At 26.2% G+C, this 12,786-nt stretch overlaps 1 long non-coding RNA gene across 1 annotated transcript; it reads left to right on the forward strand.

Annotated features, from left to right (window-relative positions):
* The first annotated feature begins 5,305 nt into the window (after nucleotides 1-5,305).
* LOC136969347 (uncharacterized) lies at nucleotides 5,306-6,554 on the forward strand. The gene is made up of 3 exons (XR_010879809.1): nucleotides 5,306-5,462; nucleotides 6,176-6,430; nucleotides 6,533-6,554. It is a non-coding gene; the product is annotated as an uncharacterized lncRNA (long non-coding RNA).
* The last annotated feature ends 6,232 nt before the right edge of the window (nucleotides 6,555-12,786 follow it).

Consider the following 12,786-nt stretch of genomic DNA (forward strand, 5'->3'; position numbering starts at 1 on the left):
AATTAAGCTTATTGCCATTTTATAATAGTTAAAAATAAAAAAAAAATATTTTAAATAAAATATGATAACAGATGGCGCCACCAAATGTTGCCGGGAAACTTGAGCAACTCGTTGCTGGTTTATTTTGTTTTATTTTCATATTTTCTGCTTCCGTCTGTATATACGTAGCAAGATGACAGGTTAACTGTCTTTAAGGTCACAGAATTTTATGCTTACGTTAAAATTATTTCTAAAATAAAAAAATTTATACTGTTTTTAAATTTTTAAATCACCATTAATAATCAATAAAATTAGGAAAAAAATAATGAATTTGTTTACTCATAATGATTTTTATTTTTATTTAAAAAAAACAAATTAAAAAATTTATTTTTATTGAATAATAATTATTTAATACATTATATATATTAATTAATGCGTGTATTAAATGAATTATACGTTTTAAAATGTATTTAATTCATTAATTAATTCTTCTGTCAAAATATTATCCTTTTAAATAGAAATATTAATAAGGATAAGTATAATATTGATTAAAACAATATATTCAATTATAAATAATTAATTTTTTGAACTATTTATTCTGAAATTAGGATTAAGACAATGTCTTTCTATGAATTATTGTATTGTTAACGATTATTTAATTAGGCTATTTGGCATAAACTATAGTATATATAGCATTTTCAACGTTTTCTATAATTATAATATCAAAAATAATCATAATAAATTTTATAAAGATGTTAAAAGAAGCCATAGACTCAGATAAGCCCTTAAAAAATGAAGAATTTTAAGTGTTTTTACAGTGCTTTATGAGTCCAAATAATACAGTCATGTATTATGTAACCTAAAATAAACAAGTAGATAAGGAAAAATTCGAATAAATTTAATATGCCTATAAACACCCCAAATAATGTTATCAAGTCCTGCATATTTGTGAAATTTAATATGTTATTGTATTTCAACATGGTTATTTAGTTGTTTATCTATATATTGTATATTATAAACAATGTGTAGTTGTCATCATTTATAATGTATATAGAATATTAATGGTAAGTTTATTTAAAGAATAAACAAAGATCAACGTAACTCCCATCATTCCAGATTTACGAGAATGCTTTCTAAATTTCCTTAATTAATTTGGAAATTTTAGCAATTGTATTAATATTTTATCTTTAATAGATCTATACGATGCCTTGTACTTTAACATTAATGAATATACAATAGAACCACTATTAACCCAGGTTCCACATTATCCAAGGCTTCCAGTTTGTGTCGATAGTTCGTAGTCCAGTGTGTTAATCGTGGTCTCCTGCCCCTAAGCTCTCTATATCTGTCTTGATTTTCATGTCTCTAGCTCCATTCTCGAGATTAAGGAAGGAAAGACAGACGGACAAACGGATGGACAACAATGGAAATCTATAGGTCAATAAATGATGTAAATCTCATTATACAGGGTAGTCCATTTATAATGTTATCGGGAAATATCTCGAGAAAATATGCATCCTACAATAAATGTTCCAGACTAATTTTGTTTGATATCAAAGAGGACACAAGATGGCTACTATCGGTGAAAATGCGGTCAGCTTCATTTTCGTAAATAGGAACCCCAATTTTTGTTGGCATATTCTAATTCTACGTGAAAAAATTAATAGCCTTTTATCTGAAACATTTTTTCGACAGATGTAATTATATTATCAGAAGTTATAAGCGTTTGAAGGTATTAGTTTGGTTTCTGGGCTCTGTTTGTAAATGGCATTGTTTCGGTAGTATTCAATTAATTAAAAATAACGGGCTAAGTTTTTGACGTACATAATTTTTATTTACGAGATAGAAATTTCACGGATTCCTGTAATTTGTACGTTAACCGATTCTCTAATAGAAATCATCCAAGTGTTGACTTTTCATCGTATCATTAATTTATTTACTGAAGTATCCATCAAAATGTAAGTTTCAAAGAAATATTGTAACAGATGAAGATGAGGAATAGTCTTTTTTTTAGCTGCATTAAGTCAAAATCTTCATATTAGTTCCTGAAAAATTGCATCCAGGCTCAGGAATGTCTAAAATTAGTGTTTTCTGCATACTTAACTGGCACACACTTCATCCTTACTGTATTTCGTTGCACCAAAAATACCACGCAATGAGTAGAAATCAAGTAAATACAAAAGAATAGCAATTCTTTCGCAAGTATGGCTTTTAGACAAAGCATAATTTACACTGCCAAATAAAGCGACATAAAGCATTTTCCCCTAAGGTAAAATATTTTCCTTCAGGAGAACATGATTAAATTAGCTAAGGTATAAAAAGAGACTCGAGATGTGCCACATAAATCTTTTATATTGGTAATTTTTAATCCGAAATGGCCGTGGCCGTCTGTTTTATCCGAATTTTCCGTTATTCTAGGTGGCATCGATTCACATTAACTCGGATAATCGAGGATTCTACAGTACATTAAATCAATTAAACAATATTATTGAAATAAAATATTAAATTAAGCTAAGTAATTAAATTTTTATATATTTAACTAAATCTGAAAGTGAAAAGCGAGTTTTAGGATTTGAATTTATCTAATAAACTTGCCTCTTTTTAATTAGAAATTATTTCATTTAGAACTACTTCCTTAGCTGCAGGATTAAAAACGGCATAGTTTCTCTATTTAATACTTTTCATGCAGATGTTTTCATGCATTAGCATTACAACGCAACTTTTATTTCATGATAACTAAAGTTTCTTGGAGTGATAAGAAAGAGAACAGCTATTAATTGCAAGATAACAGTTCAAGAGTATCCAAATAAGACAGTTCACAAGATAAATTAAAGCTAGAATATTATTTTATATTTTAAAATATTTTTACTTTACTATTCGAAAGTTAAACTTTCAAATAATAAATTTTTTCTTCGAAAAGTTCCGTAAACCTAAATTTAGGCAAATAAACTATGTTACAACACTATAGGGAGGAAAGTGATCCTTAGTCCCGTAATACGCAATAGGAAAGTATCTAGAATATTAAGAAAATAAATTAAAACTTAAATATTTTAAAATAATATGTGGAAGTTAAAAGTTATTTATTAATCCTGTCCCATTGTTGAGGCAACTACGAATATAAAGATATATAAGGCCGTAGACACGGCGAATTTGGGGGTTGACCCCTCTCTTTGGCAATTCAAACAGAAAATGTTTCTATGTTAATAAAATAGTATATTGTATCTAACTTATATTTATTTTATACCCGTTTAGTTTCTTCTTAATTTATGAGTTTGGCCAGGACCACGTTGGCGCAATCGGGAGTTGAAAGAGGGATCCTGACATACGTACAGACCACCCCCAAAAAACTATTGGGGTTTTTCGACCCGTCCGGATTAGACTGACATCTTAACCGTTCATCCATATGTCATCTATTTAAAACTATTTTAAAAGTAAACTTTAAAAGGTAAAACAGAAGCGGATGATCCGCCATTATTATCGTCCGGAATGGAAATCGTTTTCATCTCAAACGACTATAAATACGAAAGTAATTAGAAAAGTGCGTAATAAATATACGACTGCTATCAAAATATATACAGATTACGACGAAATTATAAATTAAAATGGGCTGCAAGCACTCGAAATAGTCTATTTAAATCTTCAAAGCGAGAGACAACTAATGGCATCACTTCCGGTTTGCTGTAGTGCAAAGTTAGATTTGTACGATTGGAAGAATGCAGATGAAACTTTGGTTCTAATTGGTTCTGGTTTTTTAAACACCCTTTTAAAAATCCTGCGCACGTGCCCGATAATGTTATAAAACGGCATTATTTGTCGGAAAAATATTTATTTTATAAATAATTATCGAATTAAATTTAATAACGTGAAATCTGTATTTGATATAGCCTATATTTATATTATATATTATATTATGATGTATATTATGTGTGATAAAATTACAGACATAGACATGTCTGTAATTTTATCACATATATCGAAAAGTCAATATTTTGTTTTAATTTTCTGACATAAGCATAGGACCTTTAGATATCTAGAGAAGTCCGAGACACTTGCTTGTTTGTTTATGTAATAAAATTTGACAATAGTTGAAAGTTTTCCTAATACAGAAAAAATTAGTTGCAGTGGATTAATAAGAAATGTTTTTGAAGCGCCAGTAAATGAGACCAGAGAAATGGTCTCAATGACTCCATTGAAAATGTTTGCACTCACAAAGAGTATTTAATAGAGAGCAAGTCCGTGGTTAAAGCATTACAGCATTTGTCACCAAAGGCAAACTTAAATATGGCGCCTTTTGGACAAGCCTTTCTTTAGTCTGTTACAAATTTAAAAATCCAGCAACGAGTTGTTTAACTTTCCCGGCGACATTCGGTGGCGCCATCTGTTATAATATTTTATTTTAAAACTTTTTATATTTTTAACTATTTTAAAATGGAAAAAAGCTTAATTTTGAGGATAGGGATAGATTTCATAAAAAATTGTAAATGCTAATAGCGAGTAAAATCGTCATTAAGTCCGACGCTACTCGAGATACGACACCCTTTATCATCTCACTCCATCGACCTTAAACCACCAATATTTAATAGTACCAATCTCCTAATTCCCAAACTTCCCTGCAAAATTTCAGAAATTTTCGATTAAAAGCACAGGAGTTATTAAGCTTCAAACAGGGTGAACAAATTCGTGTCCCCTCCACACACACATATATACATACACACACTATAATATCTATATATACAGAAAAAAATCCCTGAATATTTTTGACTTTCTCGACGTTTCAAGATCCTCGAGTCCAAAAATGTAAAAATCTGGGGGTCAGTTTTTGGCCGATCGCCATACTTTCCCTCTGTTATATATAACAGCCGAGAAAGTAAAAATCATTAAAAAGAACACTTTTTATTAATATAATGCATAGAAAACTGAATTTTCTATGAATTTATTAGTTCGACTTTGTAACAATTTTGGAATTTTAGGGCCTCATCATCTCGGCCCTCTGGTCTCGTGCCCTTTTCAGAGCCCTAATAAACAGAGATCTAACAAACCCATAGTTTAGGAAAGCATTTAAAGATAATATTAACAATAAAGAAAACATATAACAATTTATTAAAATGTTATAAATTATAAATAATTATTATTGTTATAAAGATTTGTTCCCTATTAACTTATTACAAATTTTCGAGTTAATGGGCCTATATGCATTTATTATTTTTATGAGTTTATGAGATATTTGCTTATCTCTCAGAAAATTTTTAAAAAATACTTTTTTTGGCAATAATATCGACTTAAAATTTATTTTTAAACAAGTCGTTTTATAATTAATTACAGGAAGACTATTTTTCGAAAATTTTCCCGTATGGACTATACATATATAAGTAAATGTCGATCAATTAATCAAAATCACTACATTACCGGTAATACTTACAAAATTTTTTAATAAAATTGGTTATCTTCTTCACACCTTCACTATTCTTTGTAGCAGGTAATAGGTGAGTATCCAGTCTTTATACTAGTTCCACTTTAATAGCAAAATATTTAAGTTAAATTAACCTTCAATTAAGCATAAAAATGTAATTTCTTATTTACTTAAAAGAATTTTTACGTTTATAAATAATTAAGACTTTATGGAGTTTATCAATTAGATTTTGGACGGTTATTTATAATTTTATTATTTATTTTTGGCATATTTTTTCGGCTATATATAAAATTATGCTTTAAGATACAACCCTCCAGATATATGAGGCCCCTTATAGATGTAGACTAATAAATATAGCTCTTCATTCAAAAATAGATCTGTTTATCTTGACCTAATTTAATTTATCATCTACAGTCTTATATGCGAATATATATTATATTTAATGCACTGTTTTCCTCTTTAATCGTCTAAAATATCATAATAATACGCAGAATATTGACTAGTAATTAATACGAAAATAATATAAATTTATTAAAAAATTATTTTCTGTAATTTTTTTTAATTATTTAATAAAATAAAAATTAATATTCCTCAAACTATTTTTAGCAAGTTATTAAACTATTTGAGATATAATGGTCCCTAAACTATTCAAAATTTGACCTACTTTTCTGTTTTTTACATATTCTTCTCCCTTCCATCAGGCTAATTTGATTTTAAATATAGGTTTATGTCTTTTCTGTTGTTAAAATAATTTCTAATATACATAAACATTTTTCTTCTTTGTAGCTAGTCAACAATGACATTCATGCCTCACAGTTCTTCAACAAATACCATCCAAGATTCTGAAATGGTGGCTTTAACTTTAAGCATATTGTTGGGAATTGTATTGTTTTTCCTGTTAAAATATATGTACGACAAATATATAAGCTTCCCATTACTTTCTTTAATTCCTCTTCCACTCATAGCAATGCTACCAAATGATTTGGGAAGAGTTACTAAAATATTGTTAAAAACATTAAATACCGTTAAAAATAAATTAAAGTAAGTATTAAATTACAGTTAATTTAGCTGAATTGTAATTATTTAAAATTATAAAAGTTAAAAATTTATTACTGTTTAACATTACTTACTATTTTCATATAGGTTGGATGAATGAAGACAGAAATATAAAAATTCTTAGTTAACAATTTGAATTTTTTGTGATGAAATTTTATATTTAAAAGCTAAAATTATTTTAAAGCTAAAGCTAAAAGCTATATTTTCTGATCTTTATTTATTTTTAAACATTTTTGCTGTATTTTCTAAAGAAAACAATTAAATAAACTTTAATTAATTTACTTTCAATAATTTCACTTTTTAAAGGTAATATTAGAGTAAATTATATTTTAAAAGAAATAAAAATTAATTTACTATTATATACTAATGAGTTGGTTATAAAGTTATGGCTCCTAGCCAAGTTTTTCATAATCCTTCCGTCTGTCTGTCAGTAAACAACATGATAAATGTTATTCTTTTTGTAAAATTGATAAAATTTAATTCTTATCTGAGTAAAATATTTAATATGACGATTAAATAGAAAGGAAAAACTAATAACAAAATTTTTAATTGTTAATTAAATAATTAATAATAATATTCCAAGTTAATCTGTTTGTTAGTAATTAACGTTGGCCGCTCCAAGTATCAATTTTACTGTACAATGATTATTCCAGATTATATTATAATATGTACGATAATTTACAATAATTATATAATATAATTTCTATATAATAATCATTTCCATGAGAATAAAATGGCTTTATCTAATTTAATTCAGTCCTAATTTTAATAATGAAAAAATTAAATGTCTTCAAAATTATTCATTTGGGCTATTTAAAACAAAATTTTCCTGGAATAACTGAATAGATGTTATATTGATGAATACAAATAACAAAGTTCCAATTTTAATATGTAACGGGGGTGGCAAATCTATGGTACCAGTGCCTAAAATGGGACATCGGAAGAATTTATTGGTACGCAACAGATCATACCATTTCATTTATTTTTCATCGTACAATTATTAACTGTAAATAGCGAGGTTGAGGCCGAAGTTTTCAACGCGAAAACGTGTACGTCGGACGTTCAGCGCCGCCTTCCTGTAAGCCTAGAAGTTTGACAATGGCGTTTGGAACGTCGAGCATGATTCCTCTGACGTTCCAAACGCCATTGTCAAACTTCTAGGCTTACAGGGAGGCGGCGCTGAACGTCCGACGTACACGTTTTCGCGTTGAAAACTTCGGCCTCAACCTCGCTAATATATAATACTACATTAATTATAGTACCTTAACTCTTTAGAGTGGAATTTTCTAAATTAATCAATTAAATGTAGATAAATGACATGAAAACTGTATGTGATAATATGACATACTACACAATTTTTCTATATACAGTGCCATATTAATACAGTAGCCTAATACATTTTCTGTATGCAGCATGTCTTACTATATAGAAAAAAATATATATCTATTGTATTTGAATACATAACCTCTTTCCGTGTGTATATATATATATATATATATATACACGGAAAGATGTTATATCAGTCAAAATAGAAAGGTTTTACCGTATATATACATATACACAGCAAAATTTTTGAATGTAGACGACTACAGGATAGATATTTACTGAAAAAGAAAGCCACAGTAAATATCTATAACATTTACTGTGTAAAATTTATATTCGATGCATATTTTCTTAAATTTCTGTGATATTTAGATTTGTCTGTAAAAGATGACTTATTGAAAACTATGACAAGAAATGAAATTTAATAATTTCCCTGTTTTAAAATACACTATAAACGTCAATTTATAAAATAAAATAAAAAAATAAATTTTAGATCGATTTAATTTATTGCTTTCTATTCATTTTTATGTGTATACAGTAGAACCCTGTAAACCGAAATCGCACAGTGTCGGATTTATTTTTCCGATTAGACAGGTTTCCGTCTTATTCAGATTTGTTTAGTTAGTTTTACTGTATACGTCGTATTTAAAATTTTAAAATATCACATATATTAGCATTCTATATATTTTTATCATACGTAGAATGTTGATTTTGCATGCATTTAAGCAATAAAACAGCAAAGAAAATTCTGTTTTCTTTTTCTTTTTTTTTTTTCTTTACAAAGAATAGTTGTGAGACTTGTTTGTCAAAGCCACATTTTTGAGAGGATTTTCTCCCCGCGTGCCAAAGTTTACTCTTTTACGTTTTGAAAGGAAAATTTTCTATAATTTTCAAGATAATTTCAAATTTTATCTTTTATATCAGCTGTTAATTAAGTCTATTTTATCAGAATATATTAATTGCTGTAGAATTAAGTGGCGTAACTAGAAATTTCAGTCCCTTAAGTAAAGCATGGCAAAGGGCCAATCCCCTCCAAATTCATGATGCGCAGACGTTTAAACATATTTTTAAATTACGAATTTTAAATCTGTACCGTAGAAACAGTACCCAAGGCCTTGTCTAGGCTCTTCATACAGTATCAGCGCCGTTTAACGCGCTTAATAGTAGTCGCTCCACTGTGGTAGTATAATATAACAATACAAATTATATCAAAATTACAATATCTACCAATGTAATAACATAAAACTATTATATTAATTAATATACATGCTGTTAATTTTAAAGCAATTTAATTTACATGAAACAGCTCTTACGAAAAGAATATATATATGATTATACATTAAATTTCTTTTGTAATATTTCAATTGATTTTTTTGAATAATCTTTTTACGTAATTTTCAATCCATTAAACTTGATTGAGTATTTACTTTAAGAGCAGCTATTCACCTTTTTATCTGCCATTCTATAGCTACCTTCATAATGATATCGAAAATACTAAAAGCCCGAACCTGTTTAGTAAGATATTTTTTTTAAACAGATCTTTCTCTCCTACTTTTATCTCCCCAATAACAAGACCACTTTTTTGATATACCCTTAGGCCATGTAGACAGAAAAGTCCATATATGTGTGTCTATTATAACTTATTTTATAGGGTGATTGCAGGAATTTGATTTTAATTTACGTATATATATATATTACTACTATCAGACAGACTTTGTAATTTAATATGATATAACACTTCAAAGCAGCGATTATGAACAGGATAGAATGACGAAGAATGTGACGTATACATTTACGTCAAATAAAGAACAAAGGAATTATTGTATTATTTATTTTTATACAATTTTATATTAAAATTAAGTATAATACTAGTAATAAATCCATTAAAATTTACTTGAAATGTAGAATTTAAGCATAAATCTAAATTACTGGAATATTGCGTAATTGCTTGTTTTTGTAACTTTAATTGTAAGGGGGCGACTGATATATAATACTGTCATGTTTGATAAAATTGTCTAGACGACTACACTAAACTGTTCTCTTGAATGTGTTCAATAGTTATTCATAAATATACTATCGCTTATTAGTCAGTGTTGTCCTTGTTGCAATTTCTAGGAATCATAATTACGCTTCTCATTAAACCAATCTGTGACGTAAAATTACACGTGTATAATGTATGCCTATACAATAAGATTTTCCTATACGTACTTATACACTAATCAACTCGTAAACAGTAAAAATAAAAATAAAAAACAATGTTAAAAAAATTTATTTTCTAGAATTGATAAAAGTTAAATTATGCGACTTAATTTCTAATTTAAATTCTCTAGATAGCGCATGAATGGGATTAATTTTTAAATTAAACATCCTTCTAAACTAATTAGTTATCATTGTTTTTAATTACATAATGTTTTCTCCTAGCGATTATTTTTGTTTACAGCTTCATTAGTCGTAAACAATCTTACTCCCTTGTACATTCAGCATTTATTTTACATATATATACATATAGATAAAATATTAATATATTTTCCTTAAATAATTTATTTTATTGATTATATTACACATATCTATTCAGTTTTAATGTAAATATTTAAAGGTTTACACCAATTTTTAACGCGTATTTTTAAAACTGTATTATTTATATTATTTTAATTTTATGCAGTGTTTATATTAAAATTAAAATGTGGCTTTAAATAAATAATAACAGTAAAAATTATAATTTTCGCTTGTTATAATTACAATTAAAATGAGGATAGTTTTTATTTTTAACGTTTTCTAACGCGCAAAACTAAGATTTATAAACGAATAGCCCATAATTTAAAATGAAGAATATAGAAGCATTTATTTGAATTAAAATTGTATTTTTTTTTTCTGTTTAAAATATTTTAAATTTTTATTGCTTTATGGCGTTATTAAATGTTGTAAATCATACGTCTGAAAGTTTTCCTATTCAACTACACAAAAAAAAAAAAAAAAAAACAACGTTCCAGACAGAATTGTTTTCTTTCTTGCGCCGGATTTTCCTTTAACATCTGCAATATATAAGCCCATTAAAAGTTTATTACATATAAATTTTAATTATCTAAACGATTTATATTTCAGTTTATTTATTTCTTTAACTGGATCGATATTTAATTTTCGTAAATATATATATATATTTAATTCTATTAAATTTAATATCAGTTAAACATGCCGGTATTTGGCGTAATTGTAATGCGGTCAATGACCATTAAAAATCAGTAAAGCTGTTTCTAGAATTGTCTAAAAATAAGAATAAAAGTTAAATACGGTAGTGGTTTTGCATATCCTTGCTCTGTTAAGGATCATGTTTCAATGAAACTATTAAGAACCATTAAAAAAAAAAAATACACAAATTAAAGTTAACTTATGCATGAATATATTTCTATAATTATATTTAATTTTTCATAAATTTGGTTTATTTTTAGGTTATTAAATAATTAAAATTTTAATCAGAAGATATTTTTTTTATTGTTATTATGACAATGTAAATAATTATAAATTTTTTAAGTTTGTGGTTATTAATATCATAATTTTATAATTGAACTTATAATTCTTCATTTAATTTCATATATAAGCTTAACTTTAATGATTAAAATCAATTAAATGTTAGTGGATATTTAATAAAATATTTTAAAATATATAATATTATATATCAGGAAATTTTTGTTAAAAAATATTAAAATTTTAAACATAAATGTAAATTATTATTTATTTTTGTATTTATTTGCTTGAAACAAAATAAAATTACTTTGAATAACATGTTTAACAGTTTATTTTAAATTAATAGATCATGTTTAAAAGAAAATAAAATATATAATCAAATTACAATTATGTTCAGTGAATTTATTTAAAAAACAACGTTTTTAACATTGATTTATTTTAAAATAATTTTAAAGTCCATCAGCACACATTATTAAATGAACAGATAGTAAAGTGATATACATGTATGGTAATACATCATAAATAACACTTTTATATTTAATAAAACATATATTTTAAAATTGTAATCAAGAATTATTAAAATTTTTATATTATTTTCTTATAAAATAAATATAAAAATGCATTAGTTATGAATAAAATTTACACTTCTATGTTGGAGTTTTACAGTAATTGATTTTAATTTAAAAATATATTATTATTTTATAATATTAAGTAATATTTTAATGTAAATTTTAGATTTTTCATTTAAAATAAACTCAATTTTATAACATTGTTTATTGGAAAATCCTAAGTAAAACTCTTCACATATACAGTTACACAGAAAACATAATACCACAAACTTTTGAATGATTCATTTAATTATTATATCTTAGCAATATAGTACAATAAGAAAAATTTATATAATTTTAAATCATAAATTAAACAAGATATAAAATTTTAGGAAAAAACAAAACAAGTGTAGTAAATGCTTACTGATTCTAAGAATTGACTCCTTTCCAATAACTGATAACATTGTAGCCAAACTTTATCTCTAAAGGTGATGTGATATAATGTGAAAACCTTAAATTCTTTTAATTTAATCATAAAAATTTATAAGAATAAGCATTTAAAAATGGACCAGCATCCTAATGTGTTCTGCTACTTATCAATTTATATGACAACTCGTTAGCACAATTGTCCCCGTCAATTAACGTCAAGCATGTGATCATTTTCGTATAGTATATGACTTGTTCTGTTCTAGGAAAATAATATTTGTTGCTTAAAATCTGTAGATCTACACTTTAAGAATATAGTGTTTCAATTTGGTCTGTACTTTGTAGCTGTTTATAGTCTCATGCCGTTTGACACTTCCCCTCAAGGATTTGTTTAGGATTTTTTTTTTTTCCAGAAAACAATGATTTATTGTTTTTCTAGTATGGCTTATAGGGATTATTAGCTTTATTTATTGTCACATCCGGAATTCACAATTATAATTAACGTTAAAAAATGTTAAATTAATTTATATTCCACTCTAAATTATTTAGCATCTTTAAAAAGTAGCAATGTCTATCACTAGA

The sequence above is a fragment of the Centruroides vittatus genome, unplaced genomic scaffold (assembly GCF_030686945.1).
Source record: "Centruroides vittatus isolate TY-2023 unplaced genomic scaffold, ASM3068694v2 contig_1776, whole genome shotgun sequence".
NCBI lineage: Eukaryota > Metazoa > Arthropoda > Arachnida > Scorpiones > Buthidae > Centruroides > Centruroides vittatus.